We start from the raw sequence: 12617 nt of genomic DNA on the forward strand, positions 1-12617 counted from the left end.
CAGACCATCACAGACTACAAGCCCTCGCCACAGACCTGTGACAACTCCACGTCTCTGCTGAATCAGTTGAACGACTTCTTTGCTCGCTTTGAGGCAGACAACAGCACCACAGCACAGAAGACCCCACCACCTCCCAGTGACCAGGTGTTGACGCTGTCCCCAGACAGCATGAGGAGAGCTCTCAGGACGACAAATGCACGAAAAGCCCCGGGTCCTGATAACATTCCTGGTCGTGTCCTGAGAGACTGTGCCGAGGAGCTCACAGATGTCTTTACAGACATCTTCAACATTTTGTTGAGCCAGGCTGTTGTCCCCACGTGCCTCAAAACCACCACCATCATCCCGGTCCCGAAGAAGCCGTCTCCCTCCTGCTTCAATGACTACCACCCTGTTGCACTCACTCCCATCCTCATGAAGTGCTTCGAGCGGCTAGTCATGAGGCATATCAAGTCTGCCCTCCCCCCCGCCCTGGATCCTTTCCAGTTTGCATATCAGTCCAACCGTTCGACCGATGACGCCATCTCCACTGCCCTCCACTCAGCCCTCACCCACCTGGAGACAAAAGACTCATATGTCAGAATGCTGTTCATAGACTTTAGCTCAGCATTCAACACAATCATTCCTCAGCAGCTCATTCACAAACTGGACCAGTTGGGACTCAACACCTCCCTGTGCAACTGGCTGCTGGACTTCCTGACGGGGAGACCACAGACTGTACGGGTCGGCAGCAACTCCTCCAGCACCATCACACTGAACACGGGGGCCCCCCAAAGATGTGTGCTGAGCCCCCTCCTCTTCACTCTGCTGACCCACGACTGCACACCAACATCCAGCTCAAATCTCTTCATTAAGTTTGCGGATGACACGACTGTGGTGGGTCTCATCAACAATGGCGATGAGACAATCTACAGGAGTGAGGTGAGCCGCTTGGCCATGTGGTGCAAGGACAACAATCTCCATCTGAACGTGGAGAAGACGAAGGAGATTGTTGTGGACTTCAGGAGAGAGCACACCAAGCATGCTCCACTATCTATCGATGGTGCTGCAGTGGAGAGGGTGAGCAGCACCAAGTTTCTGGGTTTCTGGGCGTGCACATCTCTGAAGACCTGTCCTGGAGCAACAGCACCGCATCACTGGCCAAAAAAGCCCAACAGCGTCTGTACTTCCTCCGCAAACTGAGGAGAGCAAGAACCCCGGCCCCCATCATGCACACTTTCTACAGAGGCACCATCGAGAACATCCTGACCAGCTGCATCACCGTGTGGTACGGCACCTGCACCGTGTCCTGCTGCAAGTCTCTGCAGCGCATCGTGAGAGCAGCTGAGAGGATCATTGGTGTCTCTCTCCCTTCTCTAATGGATATTTATAACTCCCGCCTCACCCGCAAAGCCATCAGGATTGCAGGTGACCCCACCCACCCATCTCACAGCCTCTTCAGCCTACTGCCGTCGGGGAGGAGACTGCGGAGTCTCCGGGCCAAAACCAGCAGGCTCAAGAACAGTTTCTTTCACCAGGCAGTCAGGAGGCTCAACTCCCTCCCTGTTCTGCCCCTCCTCCCCCCTCTGCCCCCTGCCACAGATTCTGCTCGCACACCCCCCTTCAGCATCTGACGTCATCCTCACAGTCCCCCCCCAACACACACACACACACACACACACACACATACATCTCATCGTTCATTAACACACTGAACTCAGGGACCACACATCTCACTTTGCCTCGCTCATTTGCACTATTCCGCACTACCTCATCTTAACAGCTGCTAGTTTGTTTATACTGCTTATTTCATGTTTCATGTTTACCTGCTATACCTCAAGTGCCCTTGACTGTTTGGTTATTTGAACCAATTTATATATGTGTGTGTGTGTGTGTGTGTGTGTGTATAATGAGTGTTTAGTCTACGTCTAGTTCATATCTAGAGTGTTTATACTGTTTATATTGTCTGAGTGTTTAGTCTGTGTGTAGTTCTTATCTAGTGTTTACACTCTTTATATTGTCTGAGTGTTTAGTCTATGTCTTGTTCTTATCTAGTGTTTATACTGTTTATTTATACTGTTTATATTGTTTGAGTGTTTAGTCTATGTCTAGTTCCTATCTAGTGTGTTTATACTGTTTATATTGTTTGTTTTTTTCCATTATTCTATTTTTATTTATTGCATTGCCTGTTTGCACCGTGGGTCAGAGAGGACTGATATTTCATCTGTGCTGTATGTCGAGCATGTATAGCATATTTGACAATAAAGTTGACTTGACTTGACTTGAAAGAAGGGGGAGACCTCCGGCTGTGTATTGACTACTGAGGACTGAATCAAATTTGCATTAAATACCCTTACCTGCTTCCATTATACCATCTGCCTTGGAACAACTGAGATCAGCAAAGATTTTCTCTAAACTAGACCTCTGCAGTACCTACAACTTGGTACGTATTCATGAGGGGGATGAGTGGAAGACGTCCTTTAGTACCACTGCCGGCCATTTTGAGTACTTGATCATGCTATATGGCCTTTCTTTGGCACCAAGCATCTTCCAGTGCCTAATAAATTATGTGTTAAGAGACCTGCTGGGGAAATTCGTGATGGCGTATATTGACAACATCCTGATTTACTCCCCAAACAAGGATAGTTATCTTGCTTACACCAGGTCCGTACTGTCTCATCTGCTCAAGAACCACCTCTTTGTCGAGGCAGAGAAACGTGAATTCCATGCCAGAGCTCATTTTTAGGATACATAATCAGTTCTGGGGGTGTAAGCATGGACCAGACCAAGGTCACAGCAGTCACGTTGTGGCCCACTCCCACATTGGTTAAAGAGCTACAACAATTTCTGGGCTTCACAAACTTTTACTGGTGATTCATTTGGGGCTTCAGCACTATTGCCGGCCCCCTAACCTCCCTGTTAAAGAACGGACCACGTCACCTCCAGTAGAGCCCAGCAGCTGAGGAGGCTTTCAACCTACTCAAGATAGCATTCATCTCTACCCCCATTCTACAGCATCCAGACCCTATTAAGCCATTTATCATAGAAATAGATGCATCTGAAACTGGAGTTGGAGGGGTGCTATCACAGCACGTTGGGGAGAAAAACAAGCTGCACCCAGTGGCTTTCTTTTCGAGGAAACACTCACCTGCAGAAAGGAACTATGACATTGGTAACCGAGAGCTCCTAGCTATCAAACATGCCTTAGAGTGGACACACTAGCTGGAGGGTGCCACACACCCATTCACAATCCTTACTGACCACAAAAAAAACTAGAGTATTTGAAGACAGCTAAACACCTGAACCCACAACAAGCCAGGTGGGCCCTGTTCACTCCTTTCCAATTCACAATATCCTACCGCCCTGATTCCAGAAATACCAAAGTGGATGTTCTCTCCCGAATTTACAACCCCTCATCCTATTCTTCCCCCACCACCGGTCATCCCAGCAGTCACTGCACATACTAACTCATCAAAAGCAAGTATTGGTGGGAGAACATGATCCATCCATCCATTATCTGTAGCCGCTTATCCTGTCCTACAGGGTTGCGGGCAAGCTGGAGCCCATCCCAGCTGACAAAGAGGCAGGGTACACCCTGGACAAGCGGAGAACATGATCGCCAACATGAATCATTTAATCTCCTCGTGTTCAGTGTGCACTCAGGCTAAGGTACCACGTGCCCCACTTGCTGGGAAACTATGCCCTCTCCCAGTACCTCAGAGACCCTGGTTACATATAGCCATGGATTTCATCACAGGTTTTCCACCATCTCAAGGTAATACAGTAATCATTGTAATCCTTGACCAATTCTCCAAAGCACTACCAGGTCTACCAACAGCTTTCCAAACAGCCAAATTAATGTTCAATCACATGTTCTGCTACTTTGGTATCCCCAAGGACATCATAAGTGACCAGGGTTCTCAATTCATCTCCTGGCTTTGGACCAGTTTCATGGACAGACAAGGGATATCAGGAAGTCTCACATCCAGATATCACCCACAGTCTAATGGGCAGGTGGAACATGCCAATCAGGAAATGGGTTGCTTCTTAGACATATTTTGCATGAGAAACCAAAAAGACTGGGCACAGATTTTCCCACGGACTGAATAGGCACAAAACTCTCTCAAGCACTCCGCCACTCAGTTAACACCTTTTCTAATGCATGCTCTGCTACCAACACACACCCATTTCCATGGGATGACACATCCACACAGTTACTGGCAGTTGATACTTGGTTCCAAGGAAGCCAACAGGTGTGGGAGGAGGTTCACCAGAGGCTGGAACTGGTAAATACCAAGTATAAGCAATACGCAAACAAGCACAGAGCCAAGAACCCAGATTACTCTCCAGAAGATTGGGTGTGGGTCTCCACAAGGGACCTAAGGGAACCTAACATGTTTAAAAAACTGCAAGCACGTTACATTGGCCTATACAAGGTACTGCACAGAATAAATGAAGTGTTCTACAAGTTAAAACTTCCACCACACAGCAGAATGGCACCAACGTTCCATGTCTTCTGCTTAAAGGGGAACTGAAGGCAAATGTTTTATTATCAAAATTCTATTTCTCATTTTATAAAATGTAGGAATGCATTTCTGACAGCTATTTTGTCACTGCTATAGCAAGTTATGAGTGTTTGAAATATGCAATGTAATACATCAGTCCATATGTCAAAGCACTGGCCATAAACGAGATTTGCTGAGACCTGTGCGAGACTTCGTAGGATGGAAGTAAAACGTACAGCGGAAATCAAAGTGACCAACATCTGCCAACGTTGTCAAAAGATGCGTGCACCCTCCTTTGAATGCTGACGTAATCAAGCCAGAAGTTTTCCCCGTGTCCGAAATCGCTCCCTCCTCACTATATAGGGCACTATATAGTGAGGACGCCATTTTGTAGTGCTGTCCAAAACCTTAGTGAGGATTATTTACACCCTATATAGTGCACTCAAAGTATCCCACAATGCATCATGAAAAGTAGCGTACAACCAATGGTCACTAACCAAAGCAATATATCCCATCATGCATTGCAGTCACACTGAAAGAAATCAAATTAAAAGTCTCAAATTTGATTTAATAAAAGGCAGCAGCAAAGAAAAAAGTATTCAGCCTTGATTTAAAAAACTGTAAGATGCAGGTACTTTGTATTGATTAATGTGGGAAATGCGCTCAGTATAATATGTATTTATCACAAAAATACATGCATGTATTTATTATTTTGAAAACCCACCTGATCTGGCATGTTTTAATTGTGCGACAGTAATGATGTAAATACCAGCGTGACAGGCTAGTGTCCAAAAGCATTTTTTTTTCATTTAACCAATGGTTTGAAGTCGTATGGAATAATCTCCATCACTGATGAAGTTGGCAAATCTCAAAATTAATCTAAATTGGAATGATATGGCGATCTGGATGCTGTGTAAACAGTTTTCAAAATGGCAGCACTGACACTTCACGTTTGAAGTCTCGCACAAGTCTCGTGAAGATCGTATGGATAAGCGACACCTGCCGTGGACCATACGAACTACATTCAACATGGCTAAAAACCGAAAAGGCCGATAAGTGTAATATAATATGCCAATACGAGTCACGATATAAGGTTAATAAAACGGAAAACGTCACTGAATAACACGTTACTTAAGAAATAAAGCAAGTTTAAAAATGTCTTCAGTTCCCCTTTAAAACCTGCCATACAAGGTCCCCTAGCCACGGTTACACCCAGCCCCCCTCTCCTGACACTGAGGGCAAACCCATCTACCAGGTAAATAAGATCTTAAATTCCTGTTGCAGACAAGGTCAGCTGGAGTACCTGGTAGCTTGGGAGGGCTATGGCCCAGAAGAGCAAAGTTGGATGAACTCCAAGGACATACTAGATCCCCTCCTCATGCAAGAGTTCCACAGCCGACACCCTGACAAGCCCACACCAAGAGGAAGAGGGCGACCAAGAAAGTTACTGGAGCTCCTCAGTGGGGGGGGTTCTATCAGTAACAGCGCTGAAAGCACGAGTTTGGAGCAGCCTCCAAACATGGCCGCTCCGAACTACAAACCCCAAGAGTCACAGCACCCTCTGTCGCCTGATTACTAACTACATCACCTGCATCTCATTCAGCAATTACCCACTCACCTATATAAGCTCAGCTCTCATGCCATGTAGTTGCAAAGTATCGTTCAGTGTTCCCTACTACCATACCAAGCCGTTTGATTTCCTCCTGTCTCTGCGTGTGACCAATATTTCTGTTTTGTCTCGACCTTGCTTTATTGCTTTATCTATGTTGCCCTGTTCACTGATCGCTCAACCTTCGCTTGTTTCCTGACTTCGTTTCCTGCACATCGATTTGGTTTAGTCTGCAGTTTGCTCAGCCCCGGTCTCCCCTGTGCCTGCATCCGTAAGTGTCTGCACTGTGACAATGGGCAGTAACCTGAGCTCAAAATCAAACAGGGGAACCTGGAGCTATGAGGTAGCAAAGCTACTGTGACATCACACTGCCCATGATAAATCATCATAGTACAACCCCAATTCCATAAATTTGAGACACTATATAAAACTTAAATTAAAAAAAAGAATATGATGATTTGCAAATCCTGGAAACCCTATATTTCATTGAAAATAGTTCAAAGACAACCTATCAAATGTTGAAACTGAGATTTTATTGTTTTTTGAAAAATATATACTCATTTTGAATTTGATGTCAGCAACACTTTTCAAAAAAGTTGGGACAGTGTTAACAAAAAACTGAAAAAATTGTCTAATCCTAAAAAAAAAACCTAATTTGGTTAATTGGCAACAGGTCAGTAACATGATTCCCAGAGCTTCCCAGAGAGGCTGAGTCTCTCAGAAGTAAAGATGGGGAGCGTTCACTGCTCTGTGAAAGACTGCATGGGCAAACAGTGCAGGGTCATTCCTCGTCAATTCAACCAGGGCCCGCGCACTTAGGTCTCAAAAAATTCTGAAAAAAATCACCAGATGTACCTATGTTACCTAGGAGAAACACTGTAAATTTATTTGAATGTACTTATATATATATATATATACTTTTCATGTTACAGCCAGTTTTACTGGGGGAGGGGGGTGTCAATTTTGTTCAGACTCTTTTTTTTTTTGTCAAAGTTCACAAGCCCATAGCTCAAGAACTAAACCATGTAGGAGGCTCAAATTTTGCATGCTGGTACATAAATAGGAATAGTATGTAGCAAAACTGTCATTTTGGGTCTGGATGATCCTGCATGGTCATAGCAGTCCCTCAAAGATGATCAAAATTTTATTGGAGTTTTTGGCTGTGCTCTGTTTAGGCCTTCAGAAGACACATTTTTACCAAACATAGGCTCTTGATTTTTTTCCCTTATTGAGATAAGTAGAAACACTCTCAAAAAAGCAATAAACAGAAAGGAAACTCTATCAGTGTTTGAACAGAAGACCTCACAAGTCTGACAAATCATTTTGGATGTCATTTTCAGAGCACCGTAACACCTTGTGGGAATGTGCGCAGATTTTTTAAATATTTTTTTTCTTTATTCTCCATGATCCCTTCTTTTTAAAAACACCAATTTGGCTTGTCTTACTTGAATCTTTCTTTTTTATTTTCCACCCTGAATATGGGCAAAATGCACCATTGAGAGCAATATGTTTTCTATAACATTAATCTCATCTCATTATCTCTAGCCGCTTTATCCTGTTCTACAGGGTCGCAGGCAAGCTGGAGCCTATCCCAGCTGACTATGGGTGAAAGGCGGGGTACACCCTGGACAAGTCGCCAGGTCATCACAGGGCTGACACATAGACACAGACAACCATACACACTCACATTCACACCTACGGTGGGGCTCGAACCCGGACCTTCTTGCAGTAAGGCGACAGCGCTAACCACTACACCACCGTGCCGCCTATAACATTAATGTAAAGCGTAAATAACCAAAGGCCAATTTTGCCCTGACATGATCACCTGAGAGTGCCTGTGCAGGGGTGGAGGTATCCTTTTCAATTTCAATGATTCAGCGATTTTAGGGGCACCAGTAACCACAGGCTGTAACATGGAAAGTATACATCTTACGTTCAAATAAATTTACAGTGTTTCTCCTAGGTAACATGGGTACATCTGGTGATTTTTTCAGAATTTTTTGAGGCCTAAGTGCGCAGGCCCCGGTTGAATTGATGTGGAATGACCCTGCAACAATTTAAGAATAACGTTCCTCAATGTAAAATTGCAAAGAATTTGGGGATCACATTATGGTCCATAATATCATTAAAAGATTCAGAGAATCTGGAGAAATCGCTGTAAGGAAGAGGCAAGGCTGAAAACTGACAATGGATGCCTGTGATGTTAAGGGCCTTGGACGACACACCACATTCAAAGCAGACACGTCTGCAGTGGAAATCACTGTGTGGGCTCAGGAACACTTCAGAAAACCATTGTCTGTGAAAACTGTTCACTACTGCATCCACAAATGCAAGTTAAAACCATTATGTAAACAATATCCAGGAACACCGCCACCTTCTCTGAGCCTGAGCTCTTTTACGATGAACTGAGGTGAAGTGGAAAATTGTCTGGAGGTCTAATGAATCAAAAATAGAAATTCTTTTTAGAAATCATGGACAATACGTCCTCCAGGCTAAAGAGGAGAAGGACCATCCAGCTTATTATCAGTGCCCAGTTCAAAAGCCAGCATCTGTGATGGCTGCATTAATGCGCATGACATAGGTAGCTTGTACATCTGGGAAGGCATCATTAATGCTGAATGATATATATACACATTTCAGAGCAATATGCTGCCATGCAGACATCAATTTTCAGGGAAGGCCTTCCTTCTTTCAGCAAGACAATGCCAAATCACTTTCTGCACATATTAAAACTGCATGGCTCCATAGTAAGAGAGTCTGGGTGCTAAACTGACCTGTCTGCTGTCACTTGGCGCATTATGAAGTGCAAAATATGACAAAGGAGACCCTGAACTGTTGAGTCACTGAAATTGTACATCAGGTAAAACTACAGAAATTGTAACAAATTGTAAATAAAAACAGAATGCAATGATGTGGAAGTTTCAAAATTCCATATTTTATTCAGAATAGAACATAGATGACATATCAAATGTTTAAACAGAGAAAATGTATCATTTAAAGAGAAAAATTAGGTGATTTTAAATTTCATGACAACACCACATCTCAAAAAAGTTGGGACAAGGCCATGTTTACCACTGTGAGACATCCCCTTTTCTCTTTACAACAGTCTGTAAACGTCTGGGGACTGAGGAGACAAGTTGCTCAAGTTTAGGGATAGGAATGTTAACCCATTCTTGTCTAATGTAGGATTCTAGTTGCTCAACTGTCTTAGGTCTTTTTTGTCGTATCTTCCATTTTATGATGCGCCAAATGTTTTCTATGGGTGAAAGATCTGGACTGCAGACTGGCCAGTTCAGTACCCGGACCCTTCTTCTACGCAGCCATGATGCTGTAATTGATGCAGTATGTGGTTTGGGATTGTCATGTTGGAAAATGCAAGGTCTTCCCTGAAAGAGACGTTGTCTGGATGGGAGCATATGTTGCTCTAGAACCTGGATATACCTTTCAGCATTGATGGTGTCTTTCCAGATGTGTAAGCTGCCCATGCCACATGCACTAATGCAACCCCATACCATCAGAGATGCAGGCTTCTGAACTGAGCGCTGATAACAACTTGGGTCGTCCTTCTCCTCTTTAGTCCGAATGACACGGCGTCCCTGATTTCCATAAAGAACTTCTTCAAATTTTGATTCGTCTGACCACAGAACAGTTTTCCACTTTGCCACAGTCCATTTTAAATGAGCCTTGGCCCAGAGAAGACGTCTGCGCTTCTGGATCATGTTTAGATACGGCTTCTTCTTTGAACTATAGAGTTTTAGCTGGCAACAGCGGATGGCATGGTGAATTTTTTTCACAGATAATGTTCTCTGGAAATATTCCTGAGCCCATTTTGTGATTTCCAATACAGAAGCATGCCTGTATGTGATGCAGTGCCGTCTAAGGGCCCAAAAATCACGGGCAGCTAGCATGGTTTTCCGGCCTTGACCCTTACGCACAGAGATTCTTCCAGATTCTCTGAATCTTTTGATGATATTATACACTGTAAATGATGATATGTTCAAACTCTTTGCAATTTTACACTGTCAAACTCCTTTCTGATATTGCTCCACTATTTGTCGGTGCAGAATTGGGGGGATTGGTGATCCTCTTCCCATCTTTACTTCTGAGGCTACGTTTACATTAGACCGTATCTGTCTCGTTTTCTTCGCGGATGCACTGTCCGTTTACATTAAACCACCTGGAAACGCCGGGAAACGGGAATCCGCCAGCGTCCACGTATTCAATCTAGATCGTATCTGGTCCGGTGCTGTGTAAACATTGAGAATACGCGAATACGCTGTGCTGAGCTCTAGCTGGCGTCTCATTGGACAACGTCACTGTGACATCCACCTTCCTGATTCGCTGGCGTTGGTCATGTGACGCGACTGTTGAAAAACGGCACGGACTTCCGCCTTGTATCACCTTTCATTTAAGAGTATAAAAGTATGAAAATACTGCAAATACTGATGCAAATACTGCCCATTGTGTAGTTATGATTGTCTTTAGGCTTGCCATCCTTCCACTTGCAAGTAGTAAGTGATGTGCGCTGGGATCACACACACAGCGGCTCAGTCCCGAATCGTGGCTTGTGCACTTCACTCGCGCGCTGTGTGAGCTGCGCAGGGCCGGAGTGCGCACCCTCCAGAGGGCACTCGCTGTTCAGGGCGGAGTGATTTGGAGCGCAGGATGCCTGCGGAGCCGAGCGTATCCGTGTATTGGTATTGCTGTGTGCACGGCTAACGGTTTTATTGTAAACGCGAATCGTTTTAAGAACGTTAATCTGATGATCCGCTGATTCGACGTAATGTAAACGTAGCCTGAGAGCCGCTGCCACTCCAAGATGCTCTTTTTATACCCAGTCATGTTAATGACCTATTGCCAATTGACCTAATGAGTTGCAATTTGATCCTCCAGCTGTTCCTTTTTTGTACCTTTAACTTTTCCAGCCTCTTCTTGCCCCGTCCCAACTTTTTTGAGATGTGTTGCTGTCATGAAATTTCAAATGAGCCAATATTTGGCATGAAATTTCAAAATGTCTCACTTTCGACATTTGATATGTTGTCTATGTTCTATTGTGAATACAATATCAGTTTTTGAGATTTGTAATTTATTGCATTCCATTTTTATTTACAATTTGTACTTTGTCCCAACTTTTTTGGAATCGGGGTTGTAACATATACCAAGTGTCTGTACTTTATATTATTCTATTCTTACCTCTTACAGTTTTCGAAACTGAAACCTCCAAACCGAGGCTGACATACACACACTGTCACCATGACCGAAACTCTTATTTCCCAGAAATGGACCGGCACTAGAGCTCAGTGGAGCGCACTTTCCCTCTGTAATAAGCATAAACATTTCTGAAAGCGATTTTCTTTAGTCTAATCCATTTATTTTGAATAGTATACACTCACCGGCCATTTTAATCAGAACACGTGTATACGCATGCACAGGGAGGAACTGTTACATGCTTACATTCTTACAGCACAATGACGTAGTGGCTAGAGCTTCTATATGAGGCAGTAGCCACAACAAAAACAATTTTGACTTTTTTGGTGACCTTGACCGCATTTGAGACCAATGCCCATCTATCCTGAAAGTTTCATGAAGATTGATCCAGCCATTTTCCCATAATATCATTTAACAACTAGATAGAACTCGATGCCAACGGCGTCGATGGGGATGCCTCCACCCGGTAGACTACACGCCTTATTAAGTTGTGATTTGGGGATGGACATTTGACCTCACAGTAATCTTGACCTGGTGAAATTACTTGTATTAGCCTTGGAGATACTGTGTTCACAAGGTTTTCGGACAGACATTTGACCTCACAGTGACCTTGACCTTAGACCTTTTGATCTCAAAATCCAATCAGTTTATCTTTGTCCCCAAATACACAAGTGGTGAAAGTTTGGTGAAATTCCTTTCATCCGCCTTGGAGATATTGTGTTCACAAGGTTCTCGGACAGACATTTGACCTCACAGTGACCTTGACCTTAGATCTTTTGATCTCAAAATCTAATCATTTTATCTTTGTCCCCAAATGCACAAATGGTGAAAGTTTGGTGAAATTCCTTTGATTTGCCTTGGAGATATTGTGTTCACAAGGTTCTCGGACAGACATTTGACCTCACAGTGACCCTGACCTTAGACCTTTCGACCTCAAAATGTAATCAGTTTATCTTTGTCCCCAAATGCACAAATGGTGAAAGTTTGGTGAAATTCCTTTCATCTGCCTTGGAGATATTGTGTTCACAAGGTTTTCAGACAGACATTTGACCTCACAGTGACCTTGACCTTAGACCTTTTGATCTCAAAATGTAATCAGTTCATGTTTGTCCCAAAGCGCACAAATGGTGAAAGTTTGATGAAATTCCTTTCATTAGTCTTTGAGATATCGCGTTCACAAGGTTTCGGGACGCACGGACGGATGCACGGACAGACGGACAACCCGAAAACATAATGCCTCCTGCACCTTATGGTGGCAGAGGCATAAAAAACAAAGAAACAAACAAAGAAAAACCTGACCGAAAACAATACCTCGCCCC

The 12617-nt window shown here is 43.9% G+C and overlaps 1 protein-coding gene across 1 annotated transcript in view; it reads left to right on the forward strand.

The window, feature by feature from the left end:
* vwa5b2 (von Willebrand factor A domain containing 5B2) overlaps positions 1-12617 on the forward strand; it is a 133967-nt gene that overhangs the window by 93059 nt on the left and 28291 nt on the right. The window lies entirely within an intron of this gene.

The sequence above is a fragment of the Neoarius graeffei genome, chromosome 23 (genome assembly GCF_027579695.1).
Source record: "Neoarius graeffei isolate fNeoGra1 chromosome 23, fNeoGra1.pri, whole genome shotgun sequence".
Classification (NCBI taxonomy): Eukaryota; Metazoa; Chordata; class Actinopteri; order Siluriformes; family Ariidae; genus Neoarius; species Neoarius graeffei.